This window comes from Bubalus kerabau, chromosome 15 (genome assembly GCF_029407905.1).
Source record: "Bubalus kerabau isolate K-KA32 ecotype Philippines breed swamp buffalo chromosome 15, PCC_UOA_SB_1v2, whole genome shotgun sequence".
Taxonomy (NCBI): domain Eukaryota; kingdom Metazoa; phylum Chordata; class Mammalia; order Artiodactyla; family Bovidae; genus Bubalus; species Bubalus kerabau.
In genome coordinates this window covers 61,258,044-61,285,778 of record NC_073638.1, presented here as the reverse complement: position 1 = coordinate 61,285,778, position 27,735 = coordinate 61,258,044, and the positions used below count along the sequence as shown (strand labels likewise).

The 27,735-nt window shown below is 39.0% G+C and overlaps 2 long non-coding RNA genes across 2 annotated transcripts in view; both read left to right on the top strand.

The window, feature by feature from the left end:
• The window catches only part of LOC129629263 (uncharacterized), a 46,285-nt gene extending 27,522 nt beyond the window's left edge, over positions 1 to 18,763 (top strand). Inside the window, exons 2-3 of the long non-coding RNA XR_008703112.1 lie at positions 16,553 to 16,669; positions 18,200 to 18,763. This is a non-coding gene — a long non-coding RNA (uncharacterized LOC129629263). The remainder of the gene's footprint in view (positions 1 to 16,552; positions 16,670 to 18,199) is intronic.
• LOC129629264 (uncharacterized) overlaps positions 1 to 27,735 on the top strand; it is a 488,327-nt gene that overhangs the window by 315,932 nt on the left and 144,660 nt on the right. The gene's annotated exons all lie outside the window — the stretch shown is intronic.

Genomic DNA, 27,735 nt, shown 5'->3' with positions numbered 1-27,735 from the left:
AGAGGGCACCTTGATTAACAGACCATGAAGACTGCCAACACTGAAGGACAGGAAATGCTATCAGGAGAAAGCCGGGAATAGAGGCTGGGTGGCAAAACCACAATAGTCACTGGCATGACTATACAAGTATTTGTTCCAGTGGGAGGGCAGGATGCTGAGAGGATGCAGTGATGACAGTAGGGCAAAGGGGTGGAAGGGGAGCTCTGGTTAGCTAAGGCCTCCCTTATAGGGGTGCTCACTTTGGTGAAAAGGGGGAGGGTGTATTAAGGAAGGGGGAGGGTGTATTAAGGAAGGGGGAGGGTGAGTGGTTAAGGAAATAGAGGTGGGAGGACACTTTCCCTTATACCATTTGTTTGTGCCCGGATGGATTTCATATAACATTGCAAGGTAAACATAGACGTCATCCGTTCATGTTTTGGAATTGGTTTTCCTAGTTTCTCAAAAATGGAAAAGCGTATCTTGCTCGCATCCTAGGGTTGCAGGAAGGAAAGTGCCTGAGAGGACTCAGAAGGGGTATTTGGAATGGCTTGGCCCCTGCCACATGTCAGACAGAAATGCTTCTATTTATATCTTTTATGAATTGGGTTTTCATGTGTGAATCTCTTCAGGGTAGGGTAAAAAAAAAAAAAAAAAAAAAGAGTTCGCTGCTAAAAATAGCACCAGAAAACCAGTGTGTGCTAAAGGAAAATATGAAGAATGTTTTTGAATAACCCGTTTAGGCTCTTCAAACTGTCTCAGTCTCTATCGACAGCTGGGCAGCTGGGTACACAAACACAATATTGCTTTATTGTTTGATTCATATCAATATTACTTCAGCATTGTTCATACAATTTATTTTGCAATAGCCAGAAAGAGCTGCAGTCTGCAGAAAATGTTTACCTGCCAAGAGGGTTTATTGAAATAAGCCTGAATTGTGCTTGAACTGTTTGGTCAACGGGGAAATTAATAGGTTCAGACAGATTGGACTTCTTTGTTGAAAAAAAATCTTCTTGCTTAGCGTGTACCCAGAAAAGTTGGAGCTCAGCTGCCCTGGAATTTTCAGTCCTCCTTGAAATCTGGGAATTCTTTTTGCTCATTCATTTGCCCTCAATAGCCACTAGCACTTTGCAGAGTGAATGAATCTGTCTGGTGAGCTAAGGTGAGTTTGAGAAGTATGTACTGGAGGGAAGGATGGCTGACTTTAGGAAATGCATATTCTTAGCTTTGCCCCCAAGCAAAACAAATTGTGTGAATATTCTTAGATTGCTCAAAATAAACTGAGCAGAGAATTTCATGTAAGGTCAAACCAGTGACTCAAACAATGATACCTTAGACATACCTTAGACATACAACAACCATTTGGCTTTCAAGATGTTACATAACATACTTTTGAATTGTACATTTACTTTAATTATATAACTACATTCTCAGGATCAGAGTGGAAGTAATGTTATATCTGTCTATCTCCCTGACTATTGTATCTACCTATCATAGCTGTCTACTATCTACCTACCTCTTTCCCAAATATACCACTATAGTTGTTTTAGTCTATTAGCCTTACAGAATTCTTTCTTTGAATTTTAACTAAGAATATCCAAAACAGTATATGCAGATGCCTCTGGAAGGGGGTTAAAAAGGTCTGTGCCTTATGATTTCTAATTGCTTGATAGAGGTTGTCTAGTGAAGAGGAGAGACCAAACAAATTAACAGAGGCGGATATGAAAAAGGGAAGACTAGGAAAATTTTAGAAAGAAGATTATAGGATATAGAATACTACTTATATTAAATATTTTTCTTCTTTTTTAAATATGTTAAATCTTAAATACATGCTCATTTTTTAAAAATGTTGAAAATATTAAAAAACATGAAAATATTAAAGGAGCAGAAAAATACGGCATGAATCCCACCAACCTCAAGACAACTGATGGCATTTCTGTATATTTCTTTCCAGACTTTTATCTCTTTTTTCTTTAATGTTCACATAATTGTGTTTATTCAACATATGCACTTTTGTTGTTTGCTTTGTCCAATAAATACTATAACATGGAATCAGTGTCTTTGTGAATAAATATTTGTTTAGTATTTTAGATTATCTTGAAATCTAGATTTTTCAGTAGTGAAGTTAATAGGTTAAATATGTAGGCATTTTTAGGTTCTTAACCTCTAGAAGATTCTGCTAATTTACATTTCCATTTTATATTTCAATTTACACCCATTTGCAAGTTCTAAAGCCCCAGTGGGACTTTGTGTCCTAGGGTAGCATAATTGACTTTCATCAACACTGAATTGATCACTTTTATTTAATTTGTGGATTTAATGTAAATTGATAAAAATTTATGCTTTGCTTTTCAGTTGTGCGTTTTTTTGATTATTAGTAATGCTTTTTTGCTTTTTATGTGATTGTTGGCCATCAATATTATACTTTTTGTGAATTTTCTAAGCATATGGTTGTATCTTTTAATTCTCATATTTTAATATTTGAATTCATATATTTTAATTTTTTTTATGGATTATAAAGATTTTTACACTTTGTTAAATTAATTGTATATTTTTTCAAAGCTTGTCACAGGCTTTTTAATTTTATTGTTAAAGTTTATTTATCATTATTTTTGTTTTTTAAGAATTATTTTATTGAAATATAGTTGATTTATTATGTTGTAATGTGCTTTTTAATGCATGAGCATTTTAACGTGCCGTGTGTTCACATGCATCTACCTATTCCTTTATTCTTTTTGCCTTTAATTTTATGCTTAAGAAGCTTTTCAACATTCCTGAATCAGATAATTCCCCACGTTATCTTGTGTGTTTCATGTTTTATATTCAACCCTTTGATCTCTCTGGAACTTATCTGGGTGTATGGCCATGATGCAGGGATTTGCTTTGATTTATTCCCCTCTGAACTCCTTGTCCTAGCCCTTAAGGCCCCACATGACCTGGTCCCTGCCTATCTCACTAACTCCATTATCTCTGTCGTGGTCTGGGTGTAGGTTGGAAAATAATTTCCAGACATGGGACAGAATAAGAGGAAAATAAAATTTATTAGAGTGGGAGACGCTGTTAGAACAGTGGGCCAGCTCAAGGGAGAACTGACATTGAATAGGGGTATTTAGTCCACTTTTATACCCAGGGTACAAGGAGTGGGATAGGGGTCTTGCGGATCATTTGCTGATTGGATGAGGCATGTATACTGGGTGGGGAAGAGTAGGGCAAATACCTTCTCCCTGTGGGGTAGGAGGGGAGACAGGTTATACTGTTCCATTAATAGTTACAACATGGGGGAGGGAAGGATGATAAGGGTCTGGTTTTTCTGATTCCAAGACCCTCCTTGGTTTTATCTGCTCTTTTGTCCTTGGGTCACCACATTCCTCCCTCTCTTTATTTTTAGGGCCAATTCTTTGGCCCCTTTTGATACCCTGCTTGTGTCTAACTATCTACCTATTTGCCTTCTCAGGCATTTAGGAACCCAGTTTCAGGGGGAAAAGGGGCGATGACCACTCTGGCTTCTTCAGGCTGTACAGGGGCATCATGGGGCTCTGGGTTTCCTTTGCCTGCTCTCTGTCAGGGTGCATTTACGGAGGGAGAGGAGAGTCCATGGAATGATAAGGTGGCTTGTTTCAGCATCCTCTGGGTGTTGGCCAGGAAATATTCTTGTCAAACTATCACTTGGAGATTTGTTGTATTCTAGAAGAAACAAACTTAACAAGAAATTTAAAGATACATGGCCCAAAGATTAATAGAAGCAGAAAAGCTGCTGAGGAGCTAGCCAGGAGAATCAGGACTAGACATTGGTTTGTGATGGTAGTGTTTCTCCCAGGGATGGAGGAGCCTGGTGGGCTGACATCTATGGGGTCGCACAGAGTCGGACATGACTGACGTGACTTAGCAGCAGCAGCAGCAGGTACGAGAAGATGCAAGGATTTGGGCTCATTAAATCTTTACCTGAAAACATCTGACTCTCTGAAGGCTGGTTCTTCCGTTTTTGTTTTTGTTTTTTTTTTCCCCCAGAGCACAGAGCGCCTTATTTCTGCTCTCCATCCTAAACTCTGTTCAGGGAGTGTTGAAGGTCAGCAGCTTGCAGTGGTCATGATGTAATCTTTGTAGAGGCAGCTGGCAAGTGCCAGCTTCCAATCAGTAAGGTCCCTTCATAGACACATATTTTACCGTGCTTTGGGGGCATTTCATGGCCGTTGTGTCCCACAGTGCTGGGAAGGCTCATTCCCAGGTCTAATGAAGAGTCCATTGACAGGCCACACATTGAGCTGTTACTAAACCAGACCTTGCAAATAGCAAAAGTCTCTGGACCATACCTGTCTTACTAGCCTCTTGGCCCAGGAAAATATTCCCTCTTTTTGCTTCTTCCCATATCTGCTGCTGCTGCTGCTAAGTCTCTTTAGTCGTTTCCGACTCTGTGCGACCCCATAGACGACAGCCCACCAGGCTCCCCCGTCCCTGGGATTCTCCAGGCAAGAACACTGGAGTGGGTTGCCATTTCCTTCTCCAATGCATGAAAGTGAAAAGTGAAAGTGAAGTCGCTCAGTCGTGTCCGACTCTTAGCGACCCCATGGACTGCAACCTACCATGCTCCTCAATCCATGGGATTTTCCAGGCAAGAGTACTGGAGTGGGTGCCATTGCCTTCTCTGCTTCCCATATCTAGAGTTACATTATTACAATCATTGATCGCATATGGAACTGCGTATCAGCATTTTATTACAGGTTCAGTCACACATTTACTAACGTAAGAAACAATCTTCTGAAACTAGCAGCATAAAAAGTAATATAACTAGCAGTTACTAGTAAGATCACAAGCAAGAATTTAAGTCAAGAACTTTCATTAGATAAATAGCCCAGTATACCCAGGTCATCTGACTTAGTTAAATGATTACAGCCAGGTGTTAATCTCCTGGTTGTACATCATGGAGCATCTGACCTTTATCCAAAGATTGGTTACTGAGACAAGCTTTGGAAACAAACTTAGAGTGTCCTTTTTAATAACTTAATTAAATCTTTTAGCAATATTACATAACAGCAAGGAGCTATCTCAAAAGTGAGTCTTAAGTAAACACTAGACCTTAATTAACAAAACTAGAAACTTAGTTTAACAATTAACAAAACTTAATATCCAGTGAAACATAATTTTTTTCATTATGAGGGTATTAACCTGTAGCCAGGGAAGGCTTTAACCCATCAAAAAAAAAAAAAAAAAAAGAGGTTTGTCAGGGAGCTGGGAAAATCCAAGTGGCCGTCTTTGGATTTCCCATAGCCATGACTCTGATTTACAGCTATCGTTCACCCATTTTTAATTCCCTGATTTAGAAGTAGACTGTTGCCATGTTTTAAGGACCTCAGGATAGCAAAAGTCTACCCATGAGGGCTTAATTTTTATAGAAACAGAATGAGCTTTGTCTACATGTACCATAATCTTAAATAATGTTTACTTTACCAAAGTAACAAAAGATTTTACAAACAAATATAAATCACTTAAAGGCCAAGAAATTCATAATCTGTTATCAAAAGCTTCATCCTAAGAAAGCTTTGTTCTCTTAACATAGAGAGTAGACTGAATTCCAGTTTGGTACCAGTTTACCAGATAACAAACAAAATTTGTTTATCAGTTAATCTTAGAAAAACCTTTTTAATAAATCTTGAACTAGCAGTATTTTTCTAAAGGCATGAGAGTGAAACCATAGAAGGCATGTTTAAAATCTAATGAAATTGCAGTTGACAAAGTAGCCTGGTTACTGCTGTGACTTGTAACACTTCAACATGATAACTAGAATTATAACTGAAAACATTTTATCAGAATGTTAGGTAGGTAGAAGGGGGAAAAGGAGTCCAAAATGGCGGTGGCTGAAAGACAAGGAAGGGAAAAGCCCACGAAAATAAAACAAAGGAAGGTCCGAGGACCAGAGTGAGGACCGCAGGTAAAACAAACAACACTCCTGGCTGGCCCAATTTACACAGGACAGGCCCAGGGAGAGAAAAACATATAAAAAGAAGAGCCAAAGCTCGCTCGCTCTCTCTTCTGCGTGCTGGGGTGCTTTTCTCTTCGCGTCTTTGGATTGACATGCCCTCACGCCTTGAAGATGGATTTTCCTGCTATCTTCTAAATAAAATAGAGCTGTAACACTGAGCTGTAACACTGATTGTCTAAGAGCTATAACATGGTCCGTTCGAGACCTGAGAGCTGTAACACGGTCTGTCCAAGACCCCAGAGCTGTGACACGCTGAGGGGGCTTTAATGTCCGTCACTTCAAATCTTTGCTTTGACAAGACAAAAACCGAGGAGCATACACTCGCATGACATCTATGGTGCCGTGACTCGGATCAGATTTTCATGAAATTCACACAGTTTCTAAGATATCTATATTAGTAATATCAACCCTAATATTTAACCTGAGAAGATTCATCACTCCTCTAACAATACTTCCCATGCAATTTAACATGTTAAATGAACTCAGGCAGTTAAAAAGCTCTTTGGGATGTCTCAGGGGCCCTCTGAAGCATCCCAAAGTTAGCTAGAAGTTGTTATTTAGGAATTTTTGTCAGTAAATATCAAAAGGGTTTATAACACTCAGAATCATATAGATCATTGCGAAACAATATATTCACTTAGTCAAAGTAAGAAAGAAGATTTCAAAGGTAAACATAGAACAGACCACTTCAGAGGTAAAGAAACTTAAAATCCATTATCAAAGGCAGTTCAACATCTCAAGAAAACTTGTATTTATACATAAAACTCTTCCGCTGGGGTGCACTTTTCATCAAACCTTCTTATCACTTTCTGTACCCATTACTTTGTTCTCCCATCCTGAAAGAGCCACCTATAAGTCAGACCTATTTCCTTTTCCTTTCATAAAATGTAATTTCATTCTTCATACCTTCTTTACTGAAAACACACATCCTACTTTCCTTAAGCAACCAAGAACTGATCTTTATATTAGCATTCCATAGACTGGTGAACATAAATACCAATGATAATTAAAAAAAAAATTCTAGAGAACATCTCAGGATGCGACCAAACATTATTCATTAATAGTCCAAAATCTCTTTAGTTTCTGTGTAAGAGGAAGTTAGTGTTAAGTAGCAAATGTTTCAGAATCTTATTTTACTTGGAAATGACCTAGCTATTCAATAAACTTCTGTCACTTAGTTTAGCACAACCCTAGAAATTCAGGTTACCAAAATCTAGAGAGACTATTTTAGACAGACATTTCTAAAGTATAATTATTCTTAATAGTTTATCTAAAAGCTCTTGTCTCATTTATATTTTTCTTTTTTAAAAAAGTTTCTTCACTTGAGTTACTTTCCTTGCTGACAAACTTATACCAGATACAACAATATAACACTATCTAACTTATAATAAACCTAGGCACAATGAAAATATTACGCTTAATGTTAATGACTCTTAGACATGTCTATATTAGATTAGCAAACAAACAGTAATACCAGATATTTAATATTGATTATTTCCCAGTTCATGTGAATCTGATATTCAATTAGGTTAATTATTTCTTGTATTTAGAATTGTCTGATTTGTAAGCACTTACTTTTCTTTAGGTCAATTAAACTAGAACTCATTTACAACTTCAGCAATATTATCAGAAAGACCAAATGACACACACTGAGACATACATAAATCCAAACAGACAGACAGAGATCTCATAGTTTTCCACTTGAGATTTAAAATGTCTCTTTGACCCTTTTTTTTTTTGGCTTGGAGTTCTAATTTGTCCAAGGATGAGGTCTCAGACAAAGTGGGCTGTGTATTTCAAGGACATGGAAAGGGTTAATTTCAAGCTTTCCCCTAGGCAGGCCTTTAAACAAGCTAGTTGTCTTTAATTGCATATGCAAAAAAACTGGTTTTGCAGTTTCCAAGGAAAAAAAAATCATTTTAACCAGTTTTCTCTAGAGTCTAAAGAATATCATGGCCACCCTGTGTCAAAAAGTCATCTTTCCTTTCTGTAGTCATAGTTTTATAGTTAAAATATAGACCAAATAGTGCTCAAATTGACTCTGATATCAGGGGCAGATCAGCTGATCAAAATCTTAGATTGTCCCTCTGGTGCGAAGGGAGGTCTCTGTCCCATCAGAAGAATCTGAAGGGTTAAGGGAATTTGCAGGAGTGGAGAAGCTTGGTCCTTCCCTACCCTGAGAAACAGGAGTAGATAGAAGGGAATTCTTTAGGATGCTCAGGAAGGGGAGAAACTTAGTTCCCTCTCCACCTGAGAGAGAAGCATAGTTAGAAGGGGATTCTTTAGAATGTTAAGGGAGTTGTTTCCTTCAGGCTTTTGAATATAGGAGAAAGACTTGGACCAAAGGGAACCTCAGAATCCTTTCCTAGTGATCATTTGGATATGAAAGGTTGAGTAGGGGTCATCTAGGAAATCTGATGAAGAGAGACAGAGGGGGAGAGGAGATAGGGAAGCAACAGAACATAAGGAAATTCTGAGTCCTTTCCCTCTTTTGGCAAAAGCTAGTGTGCCATTCAGAGGCCATTTTTGGTGGGGGGTGTCCCCCAGTTTGTGTTGCGGCCAGGCCTTTTACAGGGTCAAAATTTCCAGTTTCTGAGAATGTGGCTAAGGGATGAGTCTGAGAGAGGCCCCTGAGACATATCAGAACCCATCCTTAGCCTGTGTACTGTAGAATGGGGTACTGAGAGTCACCGACTGGCAAAAAGTCACCCCTTTTTGTCTCAGTGATGTCTCCATGTAACTAATGGCACAAAATGGCCAACCGTCCCAAAAGTCATGTCCGACAGTGAGAGGTGACCCCTGAGAACCAAGCAGCTAAGGTACCTTGTGACCGGGCAGAGAAAGACAGAGATTCCTGGGAGCACCCAGGTGACTCGCCTTTTGGCGATTCCCTGGAACGTGGAAGGTACTCTTGGGATGGCTCAAAGGCAACATTGGGCTCCTGTAAATCAATCCAGACCAAAACGAAAAGAAATGAAAGTGACAGGGAAGAAGACTGAGGAATCCGCCTTACAATCCCATCGGGGAGGTGGTGGCCAGGGGACGATGGTCTCCGGTTTCCTTCAACCACTCGGGGCCTGACACGGTGCATGGAAGTTGTCTTGCTGGGGGCAGATGCCTTGTGGAATGACCTGTTCCATGTCCCCCTTATCCTTAACACGGGAGTCTTCATGTGGCAAGCGCCCTAATGGCTTTCAAGTGCCTGACCCATGCCCACACAATATTGCTTGGCCTAGTCCTCAGTTGGAAAGGAGACAAAGGAGAGACCCTCACCCATTTGGGCGGCAGCTACTGGGGCTCAGTGAGCAGTGGGGCCTTTGGGACACACCAGAGGATAACCCTGGCCAGAGTTCCTCAGCTGCTTCCACAGCACTTGCCTGTTTGCAGAGGGCCCCTATGAAAAAGGAAAAGGGAGGAGGTGGGGGAAAAGACCCCAGATTCCCTGTACAGGCCACCAAAGATGTCGTGGTCTGGGCACGGGTTGGAAAAGAATTTCCAGACATGAGACAGAATGAAAGGGAAATAAAATTTATTAGAATGGGAGATGCTGTTAGAACAGCAGGCCAGCTCAAGGGAGAACTGACATTGAATAGGGGTCCTTAGTCCACTTTTATACCCAGGGTACAAGGAGTGGGATAGGGGTCTTGCGGGTCATTTGCTGATTGGATGAGGCATGTATACTGGGTGGGGAAGAGTAGGGCAAATACCTTCTCCCTGTGGGGTAGGAGGGGAGACAGGTTATACTGTTCCATTAATAGTTACAACAAGGAGGAGGGAAGGATGAAAGGGTCTGGTTTTTCTGTTCCTGCATTCCAAGACCCTCCTTGGTTTTATCTGCTCTTTCGCCCTTGGGTCACCACAATCTCCACTCTTCCCTAATCACTTCTCTTCATCCACACTGTCCTTTTTACTCTTCCTTTACACCTCAAGTTGGTTCCTCCTTCAGTTTTGATTCCTTTGCTTGGAAAGCCCCTCCCTCAATCACTATATGGCTTTTTCCTCATCTCTTTCAAAGAGCCTTACTGACCCCTATGTCTTTTATGAAATGAATTTTTATTGGAGTATAGTTGCTTTAAAATGTTGTGTTAGTTTCTACTGTACAGCAATATACATATATATATCCCCTCTTTTTTGAATTTCCTTTCTATTTAGGTCACCACAGAGCCTTGAGTAGAGTTCTTGTGCTATACAGGTTCTCATTATTAGTTATTTATTTTATACATAGTATCAACAGTGTGGGGCTTCCCTGGCACCTCAGCTGGTAAAGAATCTGCCTGCAACGTGGGAGATCTGGGTTCGATCTCTGGGTTAGAAAGATCCCCTGGTGAAGGGAAAGGCTACCCACTCCAGTATCCTGGTCTGGAGAATTCTGTGGACTGTATAGTCCATGGGGTTGCAAAGAGTTGGAAACGACTGAGCGACTTTCACTTGACTTGATCAATAGTGTATATATGTCAATCCCAATCTCCCAGTTCATTCCATTGCCTCCTTTCCCCCTTGGTATTCATATATTTGATCTCTACATCTGTGTCTCTATTTCTGCTTTGCAGATAAGATCATCTATATCATTTTTTCTAGATTCCACATATATGCATTAATATACAATATTTATTTTTATCAAAAAATATACAAACAATAAATGCTGGAGAGGATGTGGGAAAAAAAGGAATTCTTTTGCACTGTTGGTAGGAAAGTAAATTGTTACAACACTATGGAGAACACTATGGAGATTCCTTAAAAAACTAAAAACAGAACTACCTTATGACCCAGCAATCCGCCTATGGGGCATATATTCAGAGAAAAACATAATTCAAAAAGATGCATGCACCCCAGTGTTCATTGACCACTCTGTCTTAAAGACTGCTCCCCTACCACTACTAGGCTTCCCTGGTGGCTCAGCTGGTAAAGTATCTGCCTGCAATGTGGGAGACCTGGGTTTGATCCCTGGGTTGGGAAGATCCCCTGGAGAAGGGAAAGGCTACCCACTCCAGTATTCTGACCTAGAGAATTCCATGGACCATATAGTTCATGGGGTTGCAAAGAGTCAGACACAACTGAATGACTTTCACTTTCACTTTCTATTGCTACTGGGCCTGTGACTTTATTGTATTTTCTCCCCAGGACTTAGTCATGCCCGAAATTACTTGTCTGTTTGCTTTCTGAAATGAAAATATCCCCTGACATATTAATAAACAAGAAATGTCACAGCCACTAGCGATTTCTGGCCTCCAAACGTGAATGAAAGCGAAAGTGTTAGTAGCTCAGTTCGACTCTTTGCGACCCCATGGAATGTAGCCTGCCAGGCTCCTCCGTCCATGGGATTTCCCAGGCAAGAAATGCGAACGGGGGCTCCCAAAACTGTGATCCATTCAGTGGATTGCTGAGGTGCAGGGGGAGTCCAAGAAGCAAGATGAACAAGGAAACAGGATTGGCCCCAGATAGGTGAGGTGCATATGAAAGGAATGAATTCGGTGAGCCCAGAAGCTTGCATCTTTCCATATGAAGAATGCTAAATTCCTTAACTTGATAATCTTTGACATTCAGACTGCCTGCTCCCTTTGTAGCAAACTTGTGTCCAGCCTCACTTTCCCCTCTGCCTCCTTGGAGCAGTTTTCTCAGACCTACTGAGATGATGTCTCCCTGGCTTGAAGTTCTAAACATTCCCACCAAATAAAATAACTCTGTACTTTTAGATTGTGAACTATATTTTTTAGTGGGCAGTTTGTATACTTGTTAATTGTCTCCCACACTAGAATGTAAGTTCTGTGTAAGCCTTGTCTCTGCTTCACTACCATTTCCCCAACATTTAGAATTAGATTGGGCTGTTATGCCGTACCTATTCAATTAACATTTTCCTTGATCAAATGAATGAATAGATTTGCTATGTGTTATTAGCAACTATCATAATATAAAAATTATGACAATAGCAGCTAACATTTACTGAGTGCTTATTCTGTGATAGTCAAACTGTTAAGTGCTTTACAAGTGTTTTTGCACATAATCCACTAAATGTACATGCTTGATAAATTGCTTCAGTCGTGTCTGACTCTGTGCAACCCCATGGACTGTAACCTGCCAGGCTCCTCTGTCCATGAGATTCTCCAGGCAAGAATACTAGAGTGGGTCCTCCTCCAGGGGGTCTTCCTGACCCAGGGATTGAACCTGTGTCTCTTAATGCTGCATTGGCAATCAGCTTCTTTACCACTAGCGCCTCCTGAAGAGCCCAATCCACCAAATGGAATTTGCTTATTGAGGACATACTGTTCTTTATTACTGCAAATAACACTTAATAATAGTGGGTGCCATTATATCACCCACTTACAGGTAAGAAAACCAGAGGCACTGAGAGTTTAAGTAAATGCTTAAGGTTAAACAGGTAGCAAGGGAGTATGTTGAAGCCTTTTGTTTTGCCTATTTCTCTGCCCAATTCCTCTGGGGAAATTTTATAATTTTGTTTTTATTAGTTTATTCTACCGAACTCCTGGATCTTTCTTTTAGCCTATTTTAGGGGCTTTTTGGATAATCTTACTGGACTTTTGATTACAATTTCATGAAATCTCTTCATTAATTTGGAAAGAGTGTAATCGTTTCAAAATGAAGTCACTCTCTTCTAGGAACATAGTATCTATCTCTGTTATGTTATGACCTTTGAGAAAAGAAGAAGGCTGAGTGCCAAAGAATTGATGCTTTTGAACTGTGGTGTTGGAGAAGACTCTTGAGACTCCCTTGGACTGCAAGGAGATCAAACCAGTCCATTCTGAAGGAGATCAGCCCTGGGATTTCTTTGGAAGGAATGATGCTAAAGCTGAAACTCCAGTACTTTGGCCACCTCATGCGAAGAGTTGACTCATTGGCAAAGACTCTGATGCTGGGAGGGATTGGGGGCAGGAGGAGAAGGGGACGACAGAGGATGAGATGGCTGGATGGCATCACTGACTCGATGGACATGGGTCTGAGTGAACCCCGGGAGTTGGTGATGGACAGGGAGGCCTGGCGTGCTGTGATTCATGGGGTCACAAAGAGTCGGACACGACTGAGCAACTGATTTGATCTGATCTGATTGGGAAAAGAAAGTTTGGAAATTTTTTTTAACAGAGCTTCCTTATTTAAACTTAATTTTATAATTAGCCATTTATATTTTTGGTCACTCTTACAAATAGGATATTTTATGTCACATTTTGAATTATTTATTGTAAATTCTTATCATTAAGTGATTGTGCAAAGCCCTATATTTGAAAGGATTGGGTATTTGTTTTAGAGTCATTGTGTGCTCTGTTGGCATCTTTGGAGAAAAATACTCACTGCCCTGACAGATGGGTAAAAACAAATATTAAAATCAGAAAACTACCAATAGAATGACTGCTAAAAGTATGGGATTAGAGCAGGGCAGACCTGGGCTCAAGTCCTAGCTTTTGACTCTGAATAAGTTACTTAGCCTCCCTAAACTTACTTTCATTTGTAAAGTAGGTGTAATGATACCTTCCACCCGCAAGATTGTTGTAATACTCTGTCAAAGATTTAGCATGCTGAAAGATACACACTAAATGTTTAATAAGCATTGGCTATTGTTAATAGGGCTACCAGTTCATAAGTGATTTCCGAAGCTGTTCCTCCAGATTAATTAAACTATGAAGGGATCATCATATTATGAAGTTTCACATTCCCTGGTGGAAGATGATGCAGAGAAGCCTCATAAAGAAACCAGTGTTGCTAAACTCACTTTTACTGTGATGTCTTTGGTTGTAAAAATGAATGGAGATATAAGACTTCGTTTGCATTTTCAGCTCCTTCTGTGTTTATGACCATAAATATGTAGGTACACATACATCATTCATTTAACTATTTTTTTGATAAAGTATTACATGGCAGAATTTTTTCATCTCATAAAATTTCTGTTGCTCCCTATTGACCATTCATCTCTTCATGATAATTATCCATGTCTCCTTATGCTAACTCTGAGAAATGTACCCAGTGCTACTCCATGCAAAAAAAGAAAAAAAAAAAAACAAGAAAGAATGGGATGTCAAAAACTTGTCCTATTTAATTTGAATCTGACCCTGTTTCATCTCACTGGGTATGTCTTGGTTCTTTTCAAACGTTTATTACTGTGGCCATAAGCACTTTCCTGTTGGTGGGGAGGGCTGTCTTGGGGTTTAGACTATGGTTCACTTAGTCTAAACCAAAATTCCTTCCTCTGGTTTTGATCTTTTTGTTGTCGCTTTCATTAGAATATTATTCTATTTTCCAAATTAAATGGGTCAGTCTACCCTTTTCTCTGAGTAAATAATATATAGTGGCCATAGTTTACTCTTGGAATGTTGAAGTTATTGCTATGCCTGGAAAGGTCCTCTCCAATATATATTATATATGTATATATATATGTATAATATATATATACATATATAATATATATACCTTTTTTTTGCTCCTCTAAGGGCTCATTTTTATTTTTAAAATTATTTATTTTAATTGGTGGCTAATTGCTTTATAATATTGCAGTGGTTTTTGCCATACATTGACTTGAATCAGCCACAGGTGTACATGTGTTCCCCATCCTGAACCCCACCCACCCTGCCCCCACCTCCCTCCCCATCCCATCCCTCAGGTCATCCCAGTGCACCAGCTTTGAGTGTCCTGTTTCATGCATTGAACTTAGACTGGTGATCTGTTTTACATATGGTAATATACATGTTTCAATGCTATTCTCTCAGATTATCCCATCCTCGCCTTCTCCCACAGAGTCCAAAAGTCTGTTCTTTATATCTGTGTCTCTTTTGCTGTCTCTCATATAGGGTCATCATTACCATCTTTCTAAATTCCACGTGATGGTGATCTAGTTGCTAAGTTGTATCCGACTCTTTCGACCCCATGGACTGTAGCCTGCCAGGCTCCTCTGTCCTTGGGATTCTTCAGGAAAGAATACTGGAGTGTGTTGCCATTTCCTTCTCTAGGGAAATTCCATATATATGTGTTAATATACTGTATTGGTGTTTTTCTTTCTGACTTACTTCACTCTGTATAATAGGCTCCAGTTTCATCTACCTCATTAGAACTGATTCAAATGTGTTCTTTTTAATAGCTGAGTAATATGCCATTGTGTATATGTACCACAACTTTCTTATCCATTTGTTTGCTGATGGACATCTAGGTTGCTTCTGTGTCCTGGCTATTATAAACAGTGCTGTGATGAACACTGGGGTACACATGTCTCTTTCAATTCTGGTTTCCACAGGGTGTATGCCCAGCAGTGGGATTGCTGGGTCATAAGGCAGTTCTATTTCCAGTTTTTTAAGGAATCTCCACACTGTTCTCCATAGTGGCTGTACTAGTTCGCATTCCCACCAACAGTGTAAGGGGGTTCCCTTTTCTCCACACCCTCTCCAGCATATATTGTTTGTAGACTTTTCGATAGCAGTCATTCTGACTGGCATGAGATGGTACCTTGCTGTGGTTTTGATTTGCATTTCCCTGATAACGAGTGATGTTGAGCATCTTTTCATGTGTTTGTTAGCTATCTGTATGTCTTCTTTGGAGAAATGTCTGTCAGTTCTTTGGCCCATTTTTTGATTGGGTCGTTTATTTTTCTGGAATTGAGCTGCATGAGCTGCTTGTGTATTTTTGAGATTAATTATTTGTCAGTTGCTTCGTTTGCTATTATTTTCTCCCATTCCAAAGGCTGCCTTTTCACCTTGCTTATGGGTTCCTTCATTGTGCAAAAACTTTTAAGTTTAATTAGGTCCCATTTGTTTATATTTGCTTCTATTTCTGTCACTCTGGGGGTGGGTCATAGAGGATCCTGCTGTGTCTTTTTGTTACGCAGCCACAACTCAGACTTAGAGAAGCTGATAGGGTAGGGCTGTACTATTTGTGAGGACAAGTCCTAGGAGAGCCCTGCATTCAGGTGAAGTAGATTCTAGTGAATGGATGATCAGCTTAGCCCCAAGGAACAAGCATAGATTTTAGAGTCAGACAGCCCTTGACATAAATTCTGTCACTAGCACTTATCAGCTCTGTTATCTTAAGTAACTGAACTTTCCTAAGCTTTAATTTCTATAGCTACTATTTGGGAGAGAATAGTACTCACCCATGTGCTTGCCCTAGGGATTAAACAAGCCTTTGCATGTAAATGTAAAGTGCTTAGCATAGCACCTGACACTTGCAATGTCAAAGACATCATGACGCTGAGAATTATCATACACATTCAGGTCAGGTACAGGGAAGGAAATTATCAGGGTCTGATGAAGAGATGTAGTTTGGTAGTAAAATGTGCTTCGTAGTAGAACCATTTTCCTCAAAGAGAGATCAATCTCTCCAAATTGTGAATCTACAGTGTGTGGAAAAGGCAAGGTGACTTTCAGCCTCCCTATATTTTGATAGCTTTGCTTATGAATGGTGACTGGTAAATGTTTTCTAGAATTTGCTTTCACACTGACATTTGATGGTTTCTTAATAATTTTCCATTTCTTCATCGTGTTAAATCATAAACTATAGCTATTTTGTTGGTCCGTGGCAGGCCTATCTGTGATGTTGAGTAATTGCTTGGCACACAGGAAAGATTGCCTTCTATATTTAAACATGTTTATCAATCATGCCTTCCAGACACCATCTGCCCAAGGAGGGACACAACAAGTGGAGGTCCAGAGAAGGATGACTTTGGAAGGAAGCCTTTCCCAGGAGCTTAGAACAGAACCCGTCTGGCTCTAATGATTGTTCAAGGTGGATAAGGAGAGGGGAAGGGGAATGTGCGCTCAGATGAAACCCTTACTTGCTTATTAATCGAACAAGGCAGGTGCCAGGCTGCCTTGAATTCTGCTGGCAGGCTGCAAAATATGCCATTTTCCCTGCTAATAAATCCTTCAACACAGGAGACATCTCTAGCAATCTTTACAGCAAGCAATAAAGGAAAAATTCAATTAATATGAACCCTGAGGTTAACTTTTAAAATCTCATAGCCTGTTCTCCTATAGGGCAGAAGGCCGAAAGGAAAGATAAGAAAAGGAAAGGGAAGGGAGAAATGGAGCCCACTGTTATTAGGGGTTAATTCAAGAGCGCATTGGCAAGATTTAGTCCAGATCCATCTGCCTGGCCTTCAAGGTCACTTTTATGTCCATAGTACCCTACCTTGCACACTACGACCTCTGAAGCCTTGGTACCAAAGGCATCTGGGCCCTGAGAGTGAGACTGGAGGAGGAAAGAAGCTCACTTTCCATTTATTTTATGACACTTTCCACATTCACCCTCAGAGATTTTCTCATTTCTATTTATTAGCTAAGATTCAAAGAAAGTTTAGGGAACTTGCTCAAGGAATACAGGTGGTGAATGATTGAAGTGGGACTTAATCTACTAACATCATCACTATTTGCTTTCATGTCTTCTCCCTTCTAATTATCTGAAGGTTCCTTGAGGCCAAGGTTGATTATATAACGTTTTCAGCTTATTCTTTAATATTACTAATAGTATATGCTCTACTCGGAAAACTTGGTAACAACGAAAAGCCAAAGAGAGTTAAGCACTTAAACTTGAATGGATTTTTATTAATAATTTGATTTGCATGCTTTCATTCATTCATCCGTGTGTGCATGTATGTGTAAGTGCTTGTACATAATGCCACCATTTAGAAACCTGCATAATGGCTAAGAGTGAATAGAATAAATTCACACAAATCTAGACTGGGGTCTGAATCCTTTACTGTTATATTACATTGGGTAAATTTCATCACCTTTTTGACCTTCAGTTTTCTCATCTGGGGAAAATAAAAGCCTTTCTAAATTTCCATTTCCTCATTTCTAAAGTGGGCGTAATAACACCTCATAAGTCCTTTTTGAGAATTAAACCACATTGTTTATGTTAAAGCACATAACATGGGGTTTATTTGATTAGCTATTTTTATAAAAACAGCACCAAAGATTACTGTGGTTATTATAATTATTTATCAGGAATATTTTCTTTGTCAATAGATTTTCTTCCACAGTATCATTTCGCAAGCTTTGGTCCATTATTGTTCTGCAAAGAAGCTTTTTAAGACATTTCCCCTACAAATTTCTCCCCCCATATGATTTTAATACCACAGATGTACTGCATATCTGTTTATGTACTATATATACACTTGTGTTTTATACAAAGAACAAGATTTTTTTCACCCCTGCAAAGCAGCAATTTTAAGCCCCATTGAAAATGCGTATGTATTTCTGTGCTGTGCTCAGTTGCTCTGTTGTGTCTGACTCTTTGCAACACTTTGGATTGTAGCCCACCAGGTTCCTCTGTCCGTGGGATTTTCCAGCCAAGAATACTGGAGTGAGTTGCCATTTCCTCCTCCAGGGGATCTTCCCAACCAGGGATTGAACTCTCATCTCTTGCATCTCCTGTATTGGCAGGCGAATCTTTATCACTGGGCCACCTGGGAAGCCCCTTATAATAGCACATCACATTCTATTACATAGATAAATTGTAATTTAGATCTTTAAGACGGTTAATAAATATTTTGGTTATTTTGAATGTTTCCCTATTTTTAGCTACATTATAATGAATACATTGTACATACATAGATCCTTGTATATATTAACAGATCTTTCTGTATATATCTACAGTTTTTTCTCAGAATACATACCTCATAATGAAATATCTTGACCAAAGGTTATGGATTGTTAAAGTAATTTTGATATATTTTGTTGAGTGACTCTTCAGAAATCTTGATACCATACCGTACTTTGAGTAGCAGTGTCTGAATGTGCCTATCTTGCTAAATCTTAACTAAATTGGGAATTAAAATGTAAAAGTCTTGGAGAAGGTTTAGTTTTGAGTCAGTTTTGCATCCGCACTACACCTAGGGCTGAGCCTAACTCCATGGCGTGTCTCACATGGCCCAACAGCTTCAACTGCAGGCTTTCCCTTCAGACTTTCATTGCCTACCTCGTACATAACCCTCCACATCCCAGCATAATGAATGCTATGCAGCGCTGAACCAATCCATGTGTTTCTTTTCTTTCCTGTTCTTGTATATTTCACTCAGTAGTGGGTTGTCAACAGGGTGAGGTTAAGTCAGATACTAAGAATTCTAACTGCTTCAATATAAGTATCCATATTTCTGCACAATGGTGGAGAAGTTTTTAGTTTGGCCTCTAATTCAGAAGCACTTCTTCCAGCTCTACTGAAAGTACATTAAAGAGGCACAAACTAGGAAGACTATATAGACATAGAAATAAATTTGGGGAAAAGGATCTGGTTTGTTTTTTTTGAGGGAAAGTATATGGTTTCTTTAAGGGCTTCTCTGGTGGCTCAGATGGTAAAGAATCTGCCTGCAAGGCAGGAGACCCAGGTTCAGACAAATTTCCTAGAGAAGTGAATGGCTACCCACTCCAGTATTTTTGCCTGAAGAATTGCGTGGACAGAGGAGCCTGGCATTCTACAATATATGGGGTCGCAAAGAGTCAGACATGACTGAGCTCCTAACACACACTTATAGTTTGTTTATAAATCAAATGTTTATTGAGAGCCTACTATGTGCCAAGCACATTAAAGTTTTAGTTTCTGCAAGTATGACAGTGAACAAGACAAATGGTGTCATGGTCACAGAGATGGAAAGTATCCGGAAATAGTAGGAACAATCCCAGTTCAAGAAAGTAATATCACCTTAGTCTGGCAAACCAAAAGAACAGTATGCAATAGAAAAACGTGGAAAATGCAAGAAGAGAAATCAAAACAGTGCTAAAACATTGGCCTGCTAAAGATTTTAATCAGTTTCTTAGAGAGGAGAGAAGTGAAACTTCTTGGAATCACACTGTTAATCTTTCATAGTTTGTTTTATTAGTTTTCCTAGTTCAGCTCTTGAGTGAAATGTAGGTCATTCTCATTTCATAGGGAGAGCTCACTCATTCTTAGAGAAACCTTTTGTGAATTTTATAAAGCTCTAAATTAAACAACTTTTTTTTTTTGAGTTGAGGACTAACTTGAGAATCTGACTTTGAAAATTCCTGTGCTTCATGGGCCAGTTTAGGAAAGTATTTCCTCATGTACAAATGGCTTTAGAAAGGCTTATTTAAGACTGAAGGTGTTATGTTTTGTATTTGCACACTCTTTGAATATCCATGTATTTTGCACGGGCTTGCTATATCCATCACTGCTCACAAGACTATCCTCAGCCTCCTATTCTGATTCAGCAATAACTTAGAAAACACATGTCATAAGCTGATTTCCCAGTTCACAACTGATATTTTACTTCTCTCTTTTCTGCAGTAGACTCTGACTATGACTTTCCTGAAGCATGAACTGTGTTTTACTTTCTTTACCACAAACACATGATGTAGCCTAATCACAGCATAGCTGCTCAATGTAGATCTGTTAGGAAAGAAGAAAGGAGGGAATGAGGGAAAGAAGAAAGAGCAGTGGTTCTGACTACATGTCCAGTCCAGTGTCTAATCCTTTGATACTTATAGTTCTGGCTTGGTTTGATAACTCTGAGAACTTGCTAGATCACAAATCACTACTTGCTAAGGCTGAAGAGGGAATGAACAGATTTTAGAAATCTTTTCCATATTATATTTGCTCAATTATTTCCTTTCAAAAAATCAACACTTTTTGAGCACTTATTGCATACTAAGCACCAGACCCTAGATGCTATGATATCACCATCTCAGCTTAACTCATAATAATTCTGTAAGGTATTATCATCTTTGTTTTAGTCGAGAGAAATTGGAGGTTTATAGAAGAGAAATAGGTAGCGTAAGTGCATGTGGCTATTAAGTATTAGGGTAGAAATGTAACAGCTGTCCTGATTTGAAAGTTCCCTTATACACTAAATGTGAGGCTCTATTTCTTTTCCCATAGACATTCCATTCAATCAATGTTTCATGAGCTTTGCAAAAACAAGGGCTTTGGGAGCATCATACAGGTATATGACTTCTAGACAAGCAGCTTAAGGTCTTGTCTCACCTTGAGACCTTTTGGGTAGCTGTATATGACTTTTATTCTTTGTTCTCAGGAAAATACATATATGAAGTAAGTATGCAGTCTGTGTGTCTGAGACAGAGAAATGAAGGAGGGAGAAAGAGGGAGAGAAAAAGATAGATGGGGGATGGGACATCTCACTTTTCTCTCTGGAAACATTTACTTAAAATGAGCTGTAAAAACTCCTTTCCTACCTTTCCTCCTGCTGCATTTACAGTAAATATAATGGATTATGGCTTTGAACAAATGAGTCAGCAGTAGGAGTCCGACCGGCACTGGATCACTGCAGTAGAAGACCTCCTGGCCCCTAAGGGGAGGATAGCCACCCTGTGGGAGTGTCTGTGCTCCATGCATTGTCTTACTCTCAGTGGGGATAATGCTGTCCTCAACATTTTCCTGTCTCATAAGATCACAGACGTGGGGGTCAGATATTTTAAAACCCTGTGTTCTACTCAAAGGTACTGTACTTTTCCTTTACTACCAAATTCCTTTGTGGATAGATACAGTCTCTCTTGTACTTTTAATGGAAATTCTGCAGGAAAATGTAATGGAATATATTTAGCCTGCTTTTGGTTGGTACCCAGTGTATTATTTCATCATTTATAAGGGTGGTAAAATTGACTTAACCTTTCTGCCTTTCCCAGAAGCTACCTTGTATATATATATTGTGTGTAGTTCTTCCAACTGGGAATTCAATCAATGAAGAAACAGAATTCTAAAATACAAGTTTATGGCTTCTCTTCTTCCACTCTGGTTTTATGTACAGTTCTTTGTATGCAGAGCCCATGTTCAAATTTGAATTTCTCATACAACTTACAAGGTCCTTTCTCACAGTAAGTGCTCATATGTTTTTAAAAAAATAATTTAGAATGATGATTTATTAAAAAATTTAAATGATGTGGCAATTAGAGAAAATGTATATATCTATTAGAACGAAGGATGCCATGAAAGGAATTATTTCATTTTATAATATGTGATGTTTATTTCCTCCAAATTGAAATGATTTGGGCCTCTATAGCTAGGTCTAAATTTTCTAGAATTTTATATTATGTATGTTTTTGTATAACATACTTTTTCTGTAATATAAATAGAATATTCTTCAAATGGAGAAAAAAAAGAAGGATTTGCTATCCTGCAAAGATTTATCATCATATCAATATTAAGCCCTGAGTTTTTCTTTTTCCAGTGGAGAAAAGGAGGGAGAGTTTTATGTGATCCAGCATTTTAGTCTGTTGGCAAAATGCGGTGATAAACTCTCCTGTGTTCCTGTGACGACACTGAAGCCTTGAGGGGTACTTTCCTTGGGGATGATGGTCACACTGGGTAACAGGAAATAGAGCCACTAGATAAAATCCTGTTTAGAAACAAAGTTTTAGTACTGGGCCAACTGAACAATTAATTCAATTCAGAAAAGTGCATGAAAAGAGCATTAGGCATATGAGTCAATCAAGTGAAGCTGAAGAAGGTCAAAGTATGACACAGAATCTTCTGCTAATCTGTGAAAGTAGAATTCCTCAGGTATCAGGAAGCATTTTTGTCAGTGAAAGACTTTCTGGGCTGGAGTGTGGTGGAGAATCAAATGATTAGCTTCAAGTCCCCGTTTTACTCCTTGGAAGAAAAGCTATGACAAAACGAGACGGCGTATTAAAAGGTAGAGGCATCACTTTGCTGACAAAGGTCTGTATAGGCAAAGCTATCATTTTTCCAATAGTCATGTACAGATGTGAGTGTTGGACCATAAAGAAGGCTGAGAGCCGAAGAATTGATACTTTCAAATTGTGGTGTTGGAGAAGACTCTTCAAAGTCTCTTGGACTGCAAGGAGATCAAACCAGTCAATCCTAAAGGAAATCAACCCTGAATATTCATTGGAGGGACTAACGCTGAAGCTGGCACTGCAATATTTTGGCCACCTGATGCAGAGCTGATTCATTGGCAAAGACCCTGATGTTGGGAAAGATTGAGGGCAGGAAGAGAAGTGGGCAACATAGGATGAAATGGTTGGATGGTATCACCAACTCAATGAATATGAATTTGAGCAAACATCAGGAGATAGTGCAGGACAGGGGAACCTGGTGTGCTGCAGTCCATGGGGTTGCAAAGAGTTGGACATGACTTAGTGACTGGAAAACAACAGGTAACATTATTTTGGTGATTGATTTAAGACTCATTCTCCCTGCACCTTTTCCTTTTAATAAAATTATATATTTAGGGTGTACAACTGGAGAAGGAAATGGCAACCTACTCCAGTGTTCTTGCCTGGAGAATCCCAGGGATGGGGGAGCCTGGTGGGCTGCCGTCTATGGGGTCGCACAGAGTCAGACATGACTGAAGCGACTTATCAGCAGGGTGTACAACATGATGATTTAACACATATGTGTACTGAAATGGTTACTACTATAGTCAAACTAATTAACATACCCATCTCCTTATGTAGTTATCTTTTTCTTTTTTGTTTATGAGAGTAATCTAATCTCAACAAATTTCCATAGTTTATTAACTCTATTTATCATGCTGTGCTTTATACCTCTAGATTTATTTATTGTACATAACTTTAACTTTGTAACATTTACCAACATCTCACTGTGCCCCTCCCCACCTCCATTACCAAGGTTCTACTTTTTGCTTCTACACATTTGACCTTTTTAGATGTCACATATAAGTGAGATTGCATGCACCTGTTTTGATTCATATATTCTGTGTGTGTCTCTGTGTGTGTATATGTGTGTGTGAGACCTACAGATACTCAGGATCAGAGGTGTTTGCATATTTCATTTTTATTCTGATAGCTAAGTTGATGTGACAATGAAGACTGCTTTAGTGAGGATAACATAAAACTCAACTCACAGCAGCGGAGCCTTGAAATGAATTAAGAAAATGTGTATCATTAAAATAATTAAAGAAGCAAACCCCAAATTCTAACCCAGAGAGTTTCTGTTTTGAAGTGCAGAATTTTATGTTTGTATATTTCCCAAGAAGAGTACCATTGTTTCACTGTTTGACTGCAAAAGAAGACAAAGTTTTATTTTTTCTTAGGAAAGGAGCTGTAGCATTGTGTACCACCTAGTGAAGCTTAAAAGCAAAACAAAACAGAGAACTTATTCCCTTAAAGTATCATTTGTCACTAGAGATGATTTTTCTACAGTGTTCATTTATAGGAAACCTGTTTGAAATATGATATCTGTTTTCATATGAGGAAATAAATATCTTATGTATCCTCCCTAATTAGACAAGAAACTGAAGACTGTGAATTATAAGGAAGGTTTTTATTAAAGAAAATCCCAAGAAATTAGATGAAGTAGCCTAAGCAAATGAAAGAAAAAATATTATTGTAGGGCTGGGGGCAAAATTAAACCTCTTGGATGAACCCTACTGGGAATGAACTGGGATGTATTATTGCTGTTTTCTGTGTTGGCCTTTCAGGTCTGTATATGATAGTCCTACAAAGTGGGATGTGTAATTGAGACAGGAGGGAATGATTCAATCCTCCCCAATCTGACATGTATAGAGTTTGATCAGAATTGACAACCCTTTATTCAACATCTGCCACTAGCTTTGTGCCATGATAGACATTGCAAAGGCTTAGAAAGGAGAATGAGACTTGGTCTTTGCTTTTTATAATTTATAAAATTGGAGGTGAAAAAAGAAAACAATGGTTATTATGTAACCTGTATTCAGTAGACTGAAGATATATACATATATACATATACATATATATATATATATATATATATCCTAATCCCCAGAATCTATGCATATATTACCTTACATGGTAGAAGAGACTGTGTGGATATCACATAAAGAAGCATTTAGAGCTAAGGAAATTTTCCTGGAATATCAGGAGGGTTCAGTGTGTTCACAAGGGTTCTTATCAGTGATAGCAGGATTCAGGAGAGTCAGAGTGGAAATATGACCATAAAAGCAGAGGTTGGAATGATATGAGGTCATAAGCTAAGGAAATAGGCAGCTTATAGAGGCTAAAAAAGGAAAAGAAAGGGTTTCCATTTTAGACCCTTCACAAGAAACACAGGTCTGCCTGCCTACTCTAAATCTCTAATTTCCTTAACTGTAAGATAATATATTTGTATTATTTAAAACACTAAGCTCAAGGCAGTTTGTTGTTTCATCAATAATAAACTAATATACTATTAAGTTATCTACCATTTCTATTAACACCATGAATATGTTATTGATATTCCTCTGAAGTAACTCAAACTGTGCTCATCAGTTCAGATAAGTTCAGTCACTCAGTCGTGTCCAACTCTTTGGGACCCAATGAACTGCAGCACGCCAGGCCTCCCTGTCCATCACCAACTTCCGGAGTCCACCCAAACCCATGTCCATTGATTCGGTGATGCCATCCAACCGTCTCATCCTCTGTCGTCCCCTTCTCCTCGTGCCCTCAATCTTTCCCAGCATCAGAGTCTTTTCAAATGAGTCAGCTCTTTGCATCAGGTGGCCAAGGTATTGGAGTTTCAGCTTCAGCATCAGTCCTTCCAATGGACACCCAGGACTAACCTCCTTTAGGATGGACTGGTTGGATCTCCTTGAAGTCCAAGGGACTCTCAAGAGTCTTCTCCAACACCACAGTTCAAAAGCATCAATTCTTCAGCGCTCAGCTTTCTTCACAGTCCAACTCTCACATCCATACATGACCACTGGAAAAACCATAGCCTTGACTAGACGGATCTTTGTTGGCAAGGTAATATCTCTGCTTTTGAATATGCTGTCTAGGTTGGTCATAACTTTCCTTCCAAGGAGTAAGCGTCTTTTAATTTCATGGCTGCAATCACCATCTGCAGTGATTTTGGAGCCCCCCAAAATAGTCAGTCACTGTTTCCACTGTTTCCACTGTTTCCCCATCTATTTGCCATGAAGTGATGGGACCAGATGCCATGATCTTCATTTTCTGAATGTTGAGCTTTAAGCCAACTCTTCACTCTCCTCTTTCACTTTCATCAAGAGGCTCTTTAGTTCTTCTTCACTTTCTGCCATAAGGGTGATGTCATCTGCATATTTGAGATTATTGATATTTCTCCTGGCAATCTTAACTCCAGCTTGTGCTTCCTCCAGCCTAGCTGTGCTCATATATGTGTATAAATTTTTGCAAGCTATACATCGTAGTAGGTAGCAAGGCAAACATTTGAGCTCTAGTTAGACAATTTCCAAACTGTGTCAAAATGGAGATTATTGAATTAAGGACAAATAATTTTAGACTACATCATTAAGTGCTGAATTACATCATAAAGGCAAAAGAGTGAGATAAACTAATGTGTATATGGACTGGAATATTGATTTGGATGTTTCACAGAAGAGATTGCTTTTGGCAGGGTCTAGAAGGATGGTAAAATTTCATTAGGCAGAGGGAGAGAACAGGAGATTAATAGGCAAAGCGAGTATGGCCAAGTAAGTGGACAATGAGGTGATTCACTGGGTAGTGGAATGTAAAGTACACCCTATGAAACAGTAACTTAACTAGGAATGAAACCCAGAAGGACTCTGTGAGGCCTCCTTAGCTCACCAGAGATTTATGACTCAGATAATGTTCCAACCACAAGTGAGATCTGATAGCCTCTTGGAACTGTGTGATTGAGACAATCATCTCTCAAAATAGAAGATTACCTTCTCCCTAGCACATAGAACTTCCTCTTTTCCCTATATAACCTTCGAGCAAAACCTGGAGAGTTGAGTGTTGGTTCTTTGGCACACGAGTCCATCTTCTCCCCAGGATGACCGGCTTCCTCAAAAAAGCTATATTTCCTTTTACGCAACACCTGTCTCTCAGTATTGAGGGAGGAGCAGCCAAACCTGAGTTCGGTAATAGGAAGAGTGGATTCAAATTATACCGTATCTCAAATCCAGATACAAAAAATTTAGATTTGATTTAGTAAGCAGTAAGGAATAATGGATTTACTTGAGTTTTCATGAAAGATTTCTGCTGTTCATTTCCAATAATAATTTTATTTTAAAATAGGGCTTATAGATTTCAAGCACTACACTATTAAAGGTTGATCTTCCAGCAATTTGTAAGAAAGACTGAAATCAGGGAAACTAAACTAAGACCATTCAGGTAATCCAACAGTGACATGGTGAGGACCCACATGAGGGTGATGTCAGTTGAAACTTAGGGGAAGTTTATGGATGTCATATTGAAAGGACAAACAACATATAAATCAGAGATGAATCAGCAACATTGAGCCTAATTTCTTAGGCAAATAGTTGGGTCAGTGAAAATGTTACAGAGATGAAGGGAAGCCTGATGAATCATATTTGAAAATGCTGAGTTTTTAATGAAAGCAAGACATGTGAATGAAAATTTTCACTAGGTTTCTAGGTAAGACATTTTAAGACTCAGCTCAAAGCATATAAGTGGAAGTATAATTTGGAAGGTCATAGGTAAGCTGGCTTTTCAGGAGCAGGACTGTAAATGGACAAGGAATAGGATAATGTATTAAGTCTTAGGAAACACCACAGTTTAGATGTAGAAGAAGAAAGTGGAGTGATTTACAGAGGAGCTGATTAAGGTAAAGAGTAGGAATCAGGCTGTATGTGGCATAGACACCAAGGGTGAGGAGTTTCAAAAACAATGGGTAAAGTAGTATCATCAACTATAGCAGAAGCTTCTTGACAAAGAGGTTTGAAAAATACCACTGGACTTTGGGATTCTGTACAAATGGATTGAATAATATATGAAAAATTTGAGAAAATTAGTATATTTTTCACTTTGCAGGTGAAACAAAGACAACAGTAACAGTAATCAGAAAGGGTAGTTGGGGTAATCCCAAGGCGTCTCTCTCCTCCTCCTTTCTCCCCACCCTCTCTTTCTCTGTGTGTGTGTACT